Here is a 13,606-nt window from a genome sequence, read left to right as displayed (position 1 = left end):
ATTCCACTAGCTGAATGACTTTAGGCAAATAATATATCACTTCTCTAACCCTTAGTTTCCTAATCCTATATATGTGATTGATGATTCTGTTGATTTCTTAAGGCAATTTTCTACAGCACCCCTTGACATTTGTACAACTGGAGCAAGAGTGAAAATTGAGACCCACACATCATATGTCTAAATATTTAAACATAAATACAGTTAACAAAGTGTAAAAATAAAATACATCCTATTGCCCTATTTTGAAAATAACCTGGAAAGCCGGATTGAATTTAGAATTTCTGTTTTGGACAGCATGTGGATGATTCAAGAATTGGTTGGCATATATATCCTGCCTTCCCTGTATGATGTCCTCCCATTCATTTTGATACCATTAGGAGCCTGGTGCTCATGCATATGACACCCAGCTCAAATGCCCAGCTATAACTCCCATCTAGTGTTGCCATATTTGTTTAAAAAAATGAAGGCTTTTTTGTTAAATTTGAATTTTAGATAAACAATACTTTTTAGTAAAAGTATGCCCCATTAAATATTTGGAACTTGCTTGTTCTAAAAACTTATTTGTTGTTTGTTTGAAATTCAAATTTAACAAGATATCCTGTATTTTCTTTGGCAAACCTATTCCTGCCCTACTGCTTCATCACCTTTTGGGCCTAGAAGCCTTTTTGCTTCATGTTGGATCTAAGAATATAGATACTGGAAGTATCTGTTGACCCTCAGCAGGAAAGACCTGGGTAAAAGTCACTGCTAGCCTTCTTGAAGCTGTGTAAGCAGAGACCTCAGGGACCACCTACTCAAAAGCAATCTCTAAAATTGAAGGCATAGGTTTTGGTCCCACTGATTCCTTGCTCTTTGGGGTTGGGCATAGCAGGAAAAAAGCCAGAATTGAGTTCTGTAAAGCAGTAGGTCCAGTAGAGGGAACACTCTTGCCCAATTCTTTTTTTTTTTTTTTAATTTTTTAACATTTATTTATTTTTGAGAGAATGTGTGTGGAGGAGGGGCAGAGAGAGAGGGAGACAGAATCTGAAGCAGGCTTCAGGGTCTGAGCCGTCAGCACAGAGCCTGATGCTGGGCTCTACCTGTGAACTATGAGATCGTGACTTGAGCTGAAGTTGGATGCTTAACTGACTGAGCCACCCAGGCCCCCCACTCTTGCCCATTTCTAAGGGTGGGATTGTTCTATAGCATTCACTGACCTGGGAGACTTGGAATTTTCCATGATAGGGATTTTGCTTGATTGTGGATTAAAAGGTTAAGGGAATATATAACAAATAACACAGACTGGATGGCCTCTACAACAGAATTTTTTTTTTCTCAAAAACTCTGAAGGCTGGAAGTCTGATATCAAGATGTTGGCAGGATTGGCTTCTTCTGCTTTATCCCTCTTTCTTTGGGCATTTTTCCCCTGTGTCTTTAAATGGTCTCCCCTCTGTGCTTGTGACTAATTTTCATAATTTAATTAAATGACCACATTTTAACTTAATTACATCTTTAACAACCCTATGTCCAAGTGTAGTCACATTCTGAGATAATGGGAATTAGGACTTCAACATATAAATTTGGAGGGGGTATAATTCAGCCCATAACAGGAGGCAAAAGAGTGGAAGGATTGCTATATGAACCTAAAATCTTCTAAAATTATAGCAGTAATTGGGGCTAAAAACCAGTCCTCTGACTTTTCTTCCTTATGACCCTTAATATGGTCATTCTCCAAAATTCAGTCCTTGGTGTCCTGCTTGTCTCACTCTACTCTTTCCCAGAGTGGGCTGATTATAGTGGTAACTAAATATATTTGTCAAATCTTACTCAACTATATACTTAAAAAAATTTAATCTTGGGGTACCTGGGTGGCTCAGTCCGTTAAGCATCCAACTTCAGCTTAGGTCATGATCTCACAGTTTGTAGGTTCAAGCCCTATGTCGGGCTCTGTGCTGATGGCTCAAAGCCTGGAGCCTGCTTTGGATTCTATGTCTCCCTCTCTCTCTGCACCCCCGCCCCCCACATTCTGTCTGGCTCTCTCTCAAAAGTAAATAGACATTAAAAAAAATTTTTTTAAGGCTTAATCTTATTGTTTATAAGTTGTAACTCAATAAACTTAACACATTTTGTAAAAAGTGACTATCAACATTTAATTATTGATATGGAAGAAAATTTGAAAACCACCTTTCCCCCTAGAATGAAGAGGGAAAAGACAAAGAAGTGAAATCAATGAAATTTAAAGAAATAATAAACATAGGATCAGGGTACTGAAAAGCAAACTTTGATTAATTATGACCTGAGCTGAAACCAAGACTCAGATGCTCAACTGACTGAGCCACCCAGGTGCCTCCCCCACCCCCCTTTTTTTTGTCCAGAAAAGACAGTGTACAAAAGGGCAAAAAAAAGTCAGAACTTGTTCAATAAACTAAATGCCAGAAATTAATGATGACACAACTACAAAGATGGGGAGGGAAAATATTGTGGCTCAGTAATTGTTTAGATTATCTATATGCTGTTCATTGATGGATAAAAAAAAAATTCAAACTTTTAATTCCTTGAAAATATATCTTCCTTAAGCTGTTCCTAAAGACATAAATCCAGCTGACAGGGTCAAAAATGAGAATTTCAAGAAAGCAGAATTAATGGTGTAAAAGTATTCTGTTGAGACTAAACATGGTTAGGACTTAATAATTGTAAGTAGGGTATATTTGTCAACATTTTGTTGCATAACAACCACAAAATTTGAATTGCATAACTCATTAATCTTGATTGGCTAGTATGGTTCAAGTTCAGGCTACAATGCCTGTCTGCACATAGTACATGTTCAATAAATATGTGTTGAGTTGAGTGAATGAATGATATTAATAACTATATAAAATGCCTTAAGCATACAGATAACCACAAAGAAATGTTAAAATAAGCTGAGTATCTTCAAAATGTTACATGTCATGGAAGAATGACATAAACCAGAGGTTTTTTCTTATTAATTTTTTTTTTTTTACTTTTTTTATGTAAGCTCTGCACCCACTGTGGAGTTTGAACTCACAACTCTGAGACCAAGAGTCACACGCTCTACCAATTTAGCCACCCAGGCACCCTTTAAACCAGAGTTAAAACAAACAAACAAAAAACTAGGAAAGAGGTAATGTAACTCAAGAAGGGAAGGAAAGTAATATATATATATATATATATATATATATATATATATATATATATATATATATTTTTTTTTTTTTTTTTTAATGAAGACTAAACTAGATGTGACACATAATGCCTAAAGAGAAATAGCAGGTGAAAGGGAAAAAAATAAAAAATAAAAGAGAGGTAAATAGATTTCAAGAGAAAATAATAAATATTGAAAATAAGCAAAGAAGATCCAACATAATTATAATAGGAATCACTACAGACAAAAACTAAAACAAAGATGTGGAAGAAATAACTAAAAGTTGTAATTCCAAAAGTATTTCCCAAAAATTAAAAAGATTTGAAACCGTATATTGGAAGAGCACATAAATACCTGTGGATATCAACCCAGATGGCAAATAGCAAGACATATTCTAATAAAATTTAGACTTAAAAATATTTTTTTTAATTCCTTAAACATTTAGACAAAAATAAGCAAGTGACCAATAAGGAAAGAAAATTATATTACCATCACAGTTTTAACAACAAGTCTTTATGCTGAAAGAAAATGGAACATTGTATCTAGGAAGCTCAAAGAAATAAAATGTGATCCAAAGATTTTATATTGGGCAAAAAGTGCTTTTAAAATATAAAGGCACAGGGGTGCCTGGGTGGCTCATTCAATTAAATGTCTGACTCCTGGTTTTGGCTCAGGTCATGATCTCACAGTTTGTGATTGAGCCCTGCATCAGGCCCTGCACATTGGGTTCTTCCAAGCACAGAGCCTACAAATGTATATATATGTATATATATATATATATATATACACATATATAGGCACAGATAAACTATTAACATCGTGCAGGAACTCTATGGGTGTTGTTCTCATGAGTACTCCTAAAGAATTTATTTGAAAGCCATCAAATATGTTTAAATCCATCAGTTCTTTTTGATTTTTTTTTTAAACTGGTTATCTTTGGAGAATGAAAGGAAAAGATAATTCATTGTTATGAAAATTGACAAGTATAGGAAAAGAATCAAGTTTTTATATTGCCTTTACTCAGAAGGGTTCTGCTAGGTAATTAAATAACAGATGAGAGAGAGTGTTTCTTTATAAAAGTATTTCAACTAGTAAATGAGAAAGAAATGATAAAATTTGATCACTCAGCAAGCCTGGCCCAAATTCCTAACCTATAAAATCATAAGATACAGTAAAATGGGTATTATTTTATTTATTTTTTTATTAAAAAATGTTTAATGTTTATTTTTGAGAGAGACAGAGTTGTGAGTGGGGGAGGGGCAGAGAGAGAGGGAGACACAGAATCCAATCCAGGCTCCAGACTCTGAGCTGTCAGCACAGAGCCCCATGTGGGGCTCAAACTCAAGAACTGCAAAATCATGACCTGAGCCAAACTTGGATGCTTAACCAACTGAGCCACCAGGCGCCCCTAATTCACCTTTTAAGTTAAAATAAATATTTATGTAAGGCTGCTGTGATGCTTAATTTTATGTATCAATTTGACTGGGCTAAGGGATGCCCAGAGAGCTGGTAAACATTTTTGAGTGTGTCTCTGAGAGTGTTTTGGAAGAGTTTAGCATTTGAATTGGTAGACTGAGTAAAGAAGATTGCCTTCATCCGATGTGGGTAGATATTACATAATTCTTGAAGGGCCTGAATAGAAAAAAAGGTAGAAGAAGGGCAAATTCACTCCTTCTGCTTGACCTGGGACATCCATCTTCTCTTGCCTTTGAGCCTGTTTTCAGGCTTTCAGACTTGGGTCTTGGGCTTTTGAAGTAAAGCACCAGCTTTCCTGGACCTCTAGCTTGGAGCAGGACTTCTCAGCTTCTAAAAGTGAATAAACCAATCCCTATAATGAATCTCTTTCTGTATATTTACATATATTGTACCAGTTCTGTTTCTCCATAGGCTCCAGACCAATATAGCTGCCAAAATCTTGTTAATTGCTTGTTAGCTTTGAAATAGGCTCAGTGAAAATGTTTTATAGAAGCCTCAAATTTCTTCATTAAATAGGAGGAAAGATTGTCAACATTTTATTTTTATTTCTTTTTGCTTTATATTTACCAAAATAAAACCAGGAAGCAATTCAAGGAAAGAGAAATCCTTCCAAATTCGAATTGAATAAGAAGCAAAACAAAATAATAAACAGCAACAGAGATTAAAAATAGGGTTTGCAAACCTGGATCCCTTCTTAACTTGATATCTTAAAATGTAAACCACACCTAGTTGGTAATGGAAACTTGTATAAACTAATCTTACCTCCACACATAAATATGAAATGGAAAATACAAGATACCAAGTCATAAAACTAAGTAGATCTTTCTTCTTTGGTAACAAGAAACTAAGACAAATATTACCAGTTTGTAAGTAAATACTTCTTTTCTCAAAATAATAATTCATAATTTGGCGAGGTAGAGGGGATGGTCATGAACCTCTTTTGAGACTCTGATTTTTTAAGAAGCCATGGAATGCGGGGCGCCTGGGTGGCGCAGTCGGTTAAGCGTCCGACTTCAGCCAGGTCACGATCTCGCGGTCCGTGAGTTCGAGCCCCGCGTAGGGCTCTGCGCTGATGGCTCGGAGCCTGGAGCCTGTTTCCGATTCTGTGTCTCCCTCTCTCTCTGCCCCTCCCCCGTTCATGCTCTGTCTCTCTCTGTCCCAAAAATAAATAAAAAACGTTGAAAAAAAAATTTAAAAAAAAAGAAGCCATGGAATGCTTTAGAAAAACCTGCATATGCATGTTATGGATTGTACATAATTTCAGGAGGGTCATGTACCCCCTAGTGCTCTGTGCTCTTCATAGTGAGAAATTTTTTTTTTCACATTGATAAATTCTGACACAGAGGTCCTGAATCCTCATAACTGGTGGAATTAATGATGATTCCATCCCTATATGTGCCTTTTAAAAAAAGTTCTATTTAAATTCTAGTTAACATACTGTATAATATTAGTTTCAGGTTTACAATATAGTGATTCAACGCTTCCATACAATACCCCGTGTTCAACACAACAATTGCACACCCTAATCCCCATCACCTATTTAACCCATCCTGCCACCCACCTCCCCTCTGGTAACCATCAGTTTATTCTCTATAATTAAGAGTCTGTTTCTTGGTTTGTCTCTCTCTTTTTCTTCCCTTTGCTCACTTGTTTTGTTTCTTAAATTTTACATATGAATGAAATCATATGGTATTTGTCTTTCTCTGACTGACTTACTTCACTTAGCATAATACCCTCTAGTTTGTCCATGTCATCACAGATGGCAAGATTTCATTCTTCTTTTTATGGCTGAGTAATATTCTGTTATATATATATACCACCTTTTATTTATCCATTCATTAGTCAATGCATAGTTGAGCTGTTTCCATAAGTTAGCTATTGTAGATAACGCTGTACAAACGTAGGCATGCACGTGTCCCTTCAAATCAGTATTTTTGTATTCTTTGGGTAAATACCTAGTAGTGAAATTGCTGGATCATAGGATAGTTCTATTTTTAACTTTTTGAGGAACCTCCATACTGTTTTCCAGAGTGGCTGTGCCAGTTTGCAATCCCACTAACAGTGTAAGAGGGTTTCTTTTTTTCCACATCCTGGCCAACACTTGTTGTTTCTTGCATTTTTTAAATTTTAGCCATCCTGACAGGTATGATGTGATATCTCATGGTTTTGATTTGCATATCCCTGATGATGAATGATGTTGAGCATTTTTTTTTTCATGCATCTGTTAGCCATATGGATGTCTTCTTTGGAAAAATTTCTATTCATGTCTTTTGCCCATTTTTGGCAATTCATTTTTTGAGTGTTGAATTTTATAGGTTCTTTATATATTGTGGATGCAAACTCTTTATCAGATATGTCATTTGCAAATATCTTCTATTCTATAGGTTGCCTTATAGTTTTGTTGATTGTTTCCTTTGCTGGGCAGAAGTTTTTTTTGAAGTTCCAATAGTTAATTTTGCTTTTGTTTCCCTTGCCTCAGGAGACATATCTAGAAGGAAGTTGTGATGGCCAGTGTCGAAGGAGTAACTGTTTGTGTTCTCTTCTAGGATTTTAATGATTTCATGCCTCCAATTAGGTTTTTAATCTATTTTGAATTTATTTTTGTGTATAGGGTAAGAATGTGGTCCAGTTTCATTCTCTGGCATGTTGCTGTCCAGTTTTCCCAACACCATTTGTTAAAGAGACTGACTTTTTCCCATTGGATATTCTTTCCTGCTTTGTCAAAGATTAATTGACCATATAGTTGTGGGTTGATTTCTGGGTGTTCTCTTCTGTTCCATTGATCTCTGTGTCTATTTTTGTACTAGTACCCGTACTGTGTTGATCACTACAACTTTGTAATATAAGTTGAAGTCCAGAATTGTGGTGCTTCCAGCTTTGCTTTTCTTTTTCAAGATTGCTTTGGCTATTCAGGGTCTTTTTTTTTTTTAATTTCTTTTTAACATTTATTCATTTTTGAGAGACAGAGAGAGGCAGAGCATGAATGGGGGAGGAGCAGAGGGAGAGGGAGACACAGAATCTGAAGCAGGCTCCAGGCTCTGAGCTGTCAGCACAGAGACAGATACTGGGCTCAACTCACGGGCCGCAAGATCATGACCTGAGCTGAAGTTGGATGCCCAACCAAATCAGGTGCCCCTATTTGGGGTCTTTTGTGGTTTCATATAAATTTTAGGATTGTTTGTTCTGGCTCTGTGAAAAATACTGGTGGTATTTTGATAGGGATTGCACTAAATGTGTAGACTGCTTTGGGTAGTATAGACATTTTAACAATATTTGCTTTCTTAGTCCGTGAGCATGAAATGTTTTTCCATTTATTTGTGTCATCTTCAGTTTCTTTCATCAGTGTTTTATAGTTTTCAGAGCACAGGTCTTTTACTCTTTTTTTGGTTTATTTGTGGGTATCTTACAATTGGTGTAATTGTAAATGGGATTGATTCCTTAATTTCTCTTTCTTGTGCTTCATTATTGGTATATAGAAATGCAGCAGATTTCTGTATGCTGATTTTGTATCTCATGACTTCATTGAATTCATTTATCACTTCTAGTAGGTGTGTGTGTGTGTGTGTGTGTGTGTGTGTAGTCTTTCACATTTTCTATATAGAGTATCGTGTCATCTGCAAATAGTAAAAGTTTTGCTCCTTCCTTGCCAATTTGGACACCTTTTATTTCTTTGTGTTGTCTGATTGCTGTGGCTAGGACTTCCAGTATTATGTTAAATAACAGTGGTGAGAGTGTACATCCCTGTCTTGTCCTGACCATAGAGGAAAAGCTCTGTTTTTCCCCACTGAGGGTGATAGTAACTGCGGGTTTTTCATATATGGCGTTTATTATGTTGAAATCCTTATAAACCAATTTAGGAGATTAAAAGTATTGAGCATGTTTCACCTTTTGATAATTACCTGCTATATGTTGATGACTAACATAATAAATTTTCTGGTAAAAGATGGGATTTAAATTCTATATAAAACACATAATGCTTGATTTTCAATAACTGCCCATTAAAGAGAAAACTTCATGTTGTATCTTTTCCTTATTTGATTTTTTTCATCCTAATTTTTTTTTCTCTTTTTATTTTTCTAGTTAAGTATGTCTTATAATTGTTAGGGCACTTTCAACTAGAAATTTGAGTTCACACAAACACACAAGACTTTACTTTTTTCTCCCTGTGTTCTTGCAATTCATTTTCCTCATGACACTGTGGGGTCATCATTTTGTCATTGTCTACACCCACAATGTCAGGATGGTATTTGATACTTTGAGTCATTCAGTTCACACATCTAGCCCAAACTTTACCACATCTGTACTTGTGGCATCTCATTTTTTTTTTTGCGGTAATAATGCTTGCCTTGAAATTAACCTTTTATATCTCCCATTCTGCAACTATCATTTTTTCACAATATATTTAACTCAAATTGTATCATTGTAATCAGTCATACACACACACACACACACACACATATATATATATACATATATGTATTTTTTTTTTTCTTGAAATGATTTTTACATGGGGTTCCTGGGTGGCTCAGTTGGGTATGTGTCTGACTTCAGCTCAGGTTATGATCTCACAGTTTGTGAGTTTGGACACAACTCTGACAGTTCAAAGCCTGGAGCTTGCTTTAGATTCTGTGTCTCTCTCTGTCCCTGCCCTCCCCCCCACTTGTGTTCTCTCTCTCTTTCTCTCTCTCTCTCACTGAAAAGTAAATAAATATTAAAAAAAAAAAAAAAAGAAATGGTCTTTACAAAGATTTTCCCAAAAAAGTTATTCCTTTCCTTCAGCCACTTCAAATTCTACAAACATTAAGTATAATTCACAATTCTTCTTACTGCCAGATCTACCTTAGTTAGTTGAAACACAATTTTCAGGATAAATTTCATTTTAACATTTTACATTATTGTGCAATATATGTGCAATATTTGTACAATATATCTGTGGACTATTCCTACTGAGTTATTTGATAATATTATAAATGCTTTGCATTATACATGTCTATACTCCTGAAAGTACAAGCATTACTGAACCAAAGACATGGATTTCAAGAAATAGTCATGGATGATATATTTATAGTTGTCTGTAATGAGTAAAATGAATTCTTCATAAGAAAGCAATTTCAAAATTACAAGGTCATTATGAAATTAAAGACACCTGATCCCATCTCTTCTGTTGATTAGTGGTGGGATATTCTTTAAATTTCCTCATCTGTACAATAGGGAAAATAGTACTTGCACTAAAGTGTTTCTGTGCATTAAATTTGAAACAATTCATGCTTAGGGTAAGGCCTGACATATAGTTAATAGCAAGTAAATATTTATGATTTTTAAAAATTCATTTATTTATTTTGAAAGAGAGAGAGATGTGGGAGGTGCAGAGAGAGAGGGAGAGGGAGAGAATCCTAAGCAGGCTCTGTATGCTCAGCGCAGAACCTGATGTGGGCCTCAAACTCACAAACTGTGAGATCATGACCTGAGCCAAAACCCAAGAGTTGGCTGCTTAACCACCTGAGCCACCCAGGCACACCTATGATTTTTTTTTTTTTTTTTTTGAGAGAGCACAGTAGGGGAGAAGGGTAGAAGGAGAGAGGGAGAGAAACTTAAGCATTCTCCATGCTCAGCATGGAGCCCGACATGGGGCTCAATCCCGTGGCCCTGTGATCATGAGCTGAGCCAAAAGCAAGAGTTGGGTACTCAACCAACTGAGCTACCCACGTCCTCTGATTTATGATTTTTAAAGTAAAATTCACCTTATTTAAGAGTTAGTCTCCCAGTAAGCAAATTATGTGAAAAAATCACTTTTAATTAAAATTACCATGGGATGCCTGGCTGGCTCAGTCAGAAGAGCATATGACTCTTGATCTCAGGGTCATGAGTTTGAGCCCCACATTAGGTGAGATTGCTTAAATAAATAAAACTTTAAAAAATTAAAAAAAAATTAAATTACACTTGTAAATTCAATAAATCAGTAGTAAGTTATAGAGTACATAGATTTATAGTAGTACATAACTCCTATTAATTTATTTAATTAATCATTATTGTGTGCCTAGCCTGTGCCAGGGACAATGAGAGATGATGGGAAACATAAGAATGGAAAGTCTGATATGATTCCAGTCCTCAGAGGGATAATGTCTGTCAGAGAGACAACTAACCATAAATTACAAAATAGTACAAATTATGCTATGATAGTGGAAGTATAGAATTCTAGAAGAGTTCTTAGGATTTTAGTAGAGGAAGCCAAGGAGAAAGTGACAGCTGAGTCCTGAAGGAGGATTAGAAGTAAACACGTAAATGAGGTAAAATGATGACAAGGATAGAAGAGGCTGAAGTCCTATAGAGGCCATGTAAGGGAGTCTGTTTTTAATCTTCAGGGCAGAGGAAAGGATTAAAAGTTTTTAAGTAGTTATAGACTCTGGTATTATATAAACATTGAATTGGAGTGCAATATCACTAATGGTCTATCTTTAAAAAAGAATGACAGCTAATAAATTCAGAGAAATGATGAAATTGGAAAACCACCACTGTGCATCCTTAAAATAATAATTTAGAGAAGAATCATTAATTGATGATGGTACAATGAATGGGTGAAAGGATGACAAGGAACAGGATAATCACAAGATATTCAAGTTTTCATCCCAGAGATGATTTACTAATTAGAAAGCAAAATCTGTATCCTTACAATGGAGAGAGATGGTGAGCTTGACATTGTGTGCCTCTTGATATAATGCAATACTAAGTTGTTACAGGTTGAATTTTGTCTTCCCAAAATTCATATGTTGACATTCTAACCCCCAATATCTCAGAATGTGACTGTAATTGGAGATATGGCCTTTAAAGAAGTAATTAATATAAAATGAGATCACATCAATGGACCTTATCTAATACAACCCTTGTCCTTATAAGAAGTGGAGATGAGCACACAGATTCTCTGAGAGGAAAGACCATGTGAAGACAGAATGGATATATACAAGCCAAGAAGAGATGCCTGCAGAAGAAACTAACCTTGATGACACCTTGATCTTTGATGTCTAGCCTCCAGAATTGTTGTTTAAACAACCCAGATTAGACCATCCAGGGGAGTTGGCAGAGTAGGAAGACACTAAACTCCCCTGTCCTATAATAGATACAACTAGATAACACTCTCCTAAGTGTAAATAACCCAGAAAATGACCAAAAGAGTGGCAGAACAAACTCCACAACTAAATGTAGAGAAGAGACCACACTGAAGAGGATAGGAAGGGCAGAGACATAGTCAGGAGCTAAACAGACAATGGGACTGTCTGCTGGAGGGAGGTACACTGGGGGTGTTGAGAGGAAAGAGAAACCCTCACATCAGGGAGCCCACATGGGGAAGATGAATCCCTATAACATTTGGCTTTGAAAAACAAAGGGGCCAGATTTTGTGAGTTCAAACAACCAGTGAGACTTAAAACCCAGAAGTTTAAAAATCATCAGGCTTGGCTCTGGGAGAGCAAGGAGGGCAAGAGAAAACTGAGTCCCTGCCCTTGTAGGGACAGCACAATTAAAAGCAGAGATACAGAGATAGCAAATGGAAGCAGGAGTTTGAAAAATGCTTGGGGAATACCAGAGGGAGATTTGTTTACTAATCTCAGAAGATGTGCTGGGGGGACAGAGATTAATGGGAGACTTGTCCAGGAACAAAGGAGCTGGAAGGTACCATTTCCCTTCTCCATGCTCCAGCATAAACACACATTCACCTGTGGGAACCAAAAAGATGCTAACACTACCTAACTTGCTTATACTGTGCAACCCACCCAATCCCCTCCCCACTTTCAAACCAGCCCCATGGCTGCTGGTACCCTCTTGCTGAGAACAGGCATGCAAACCTTACTAATGCTGAATGTCCTGCCCCTGAGCACTTTGCAGTTCTGTCCCCTCCAATGCCCCCATCCAGTACACCCTTGGCTGGATCCCATCCAAAATGGTACCACAAGTCTGGCAGTATGCAAACAGCTCTGAAAGAAGCTGGCACCACTTCAAAGTGATTCTCGTCTCAAGTAGAAGGAAAGATAACCAAACATACCAGTCTCACTGTGCCCCAGCAGGGGGTGGGGCAGACAGCTGGTCTGACTGTAGGCTCCACCCACCAGTGAAAGCTTCTCCAGAGACAATACAGGGAAAGTGCCCTGTAGTTTGGTGGTATTGCATCTCTGGCAAATACCTGGTCTAACTTAACTCAAGCCCAAGTCAGCCCCAGACTGGTCCATTAATACCACAGGGACCAAATACAGCCCACAACAGGCCAAAGAAACCTACTGCAGATGACAGAACTCATGAAAAAAGTGGCCAAGACACAACAACAGGGTGCAGGAACACACATAGCAGAGAATCCCTGAAGCCCCAGATTCTAGTGAACAGAGGACACTGCACTGCAAGGAACTATTGCACCTCTTCTTCATAAGTCTACTACTTTCAAGAGTAAGAGATATCGCTGACTTTCCTAACACACAGATGCAGGCAGAGAGAGTTAGACAAAATGCGGAGACAGAGGAATATGTCACAAATAAATGAATGGGGCAAAATCACAGCAAGAGACCTAAGTGAAACAGAGATAAGTAATATTCCTGGTAGAGAATTTAAAGTAATGATCATAAAGATACTCACTGGATTTGAAACAAGAGTGGAAGGACAACAAGACCTCTAACAAAGAGATAGAAAACATGAAAAAGAATCAATCAGAGATGTAGAACTCAATAAATGAAAATAAATATAACACTAGATAGAATAAGTAGTAGACTAGAGGAAGCAGAAGAATAGATCAATGACCTGGAGGACAGAGTAATAGAAAGCAATCAGGCAGAACAGGTGAGAGAGAGAGAGAGAGAGAGAGAGAGAGAGAGAGAAGAGAGAATAACCTAAGGGAAGTCCATGACACCAGAGCATTATAGCATCCATGTTATAGGGATCTCAAGAGGATAAGAGGGATACCTGGGTGGTTCAGTCAGTTAAGTGTCTGACTTTTGATTTCAGCTCAGG

The 13,606-nt window shown here is 36.9% G+C and overlaps 1 long non-coding RNA gene across 3 annotated transcripts in view; it reads left to right on the top strand.

Annotated features, from left to right (window-relative positions):
- LOC125922938 (uncharacterized) overlaps window positions 1-13,606 on the top strand; it is a 172,688-nt gene that overhangs the window by 1,204 nt on the left and 157,878 nt on the right. The window lies entirely within an intron of this gene.

Source organism: Panthera uncia, chromosome B1 (assembly GCF_023721935.1).
Source record: "Panthera uncia isolate 11264 chromosome B1, Puncia_PCG_1.0, whole genome shotgun sequence".
In the NCBI taxonomy this organism is placed as follows: Eukaryota; Metazoa; Chordata; class Mammalia; order Carnivora; family Felidae; genus Panthera; species Panthera uncia.
The sequence above is the reverse complement of the archived record's forward strand: the minus strand, read 5'-3'. Positions and strand labels throughout refer to the sequence as shown.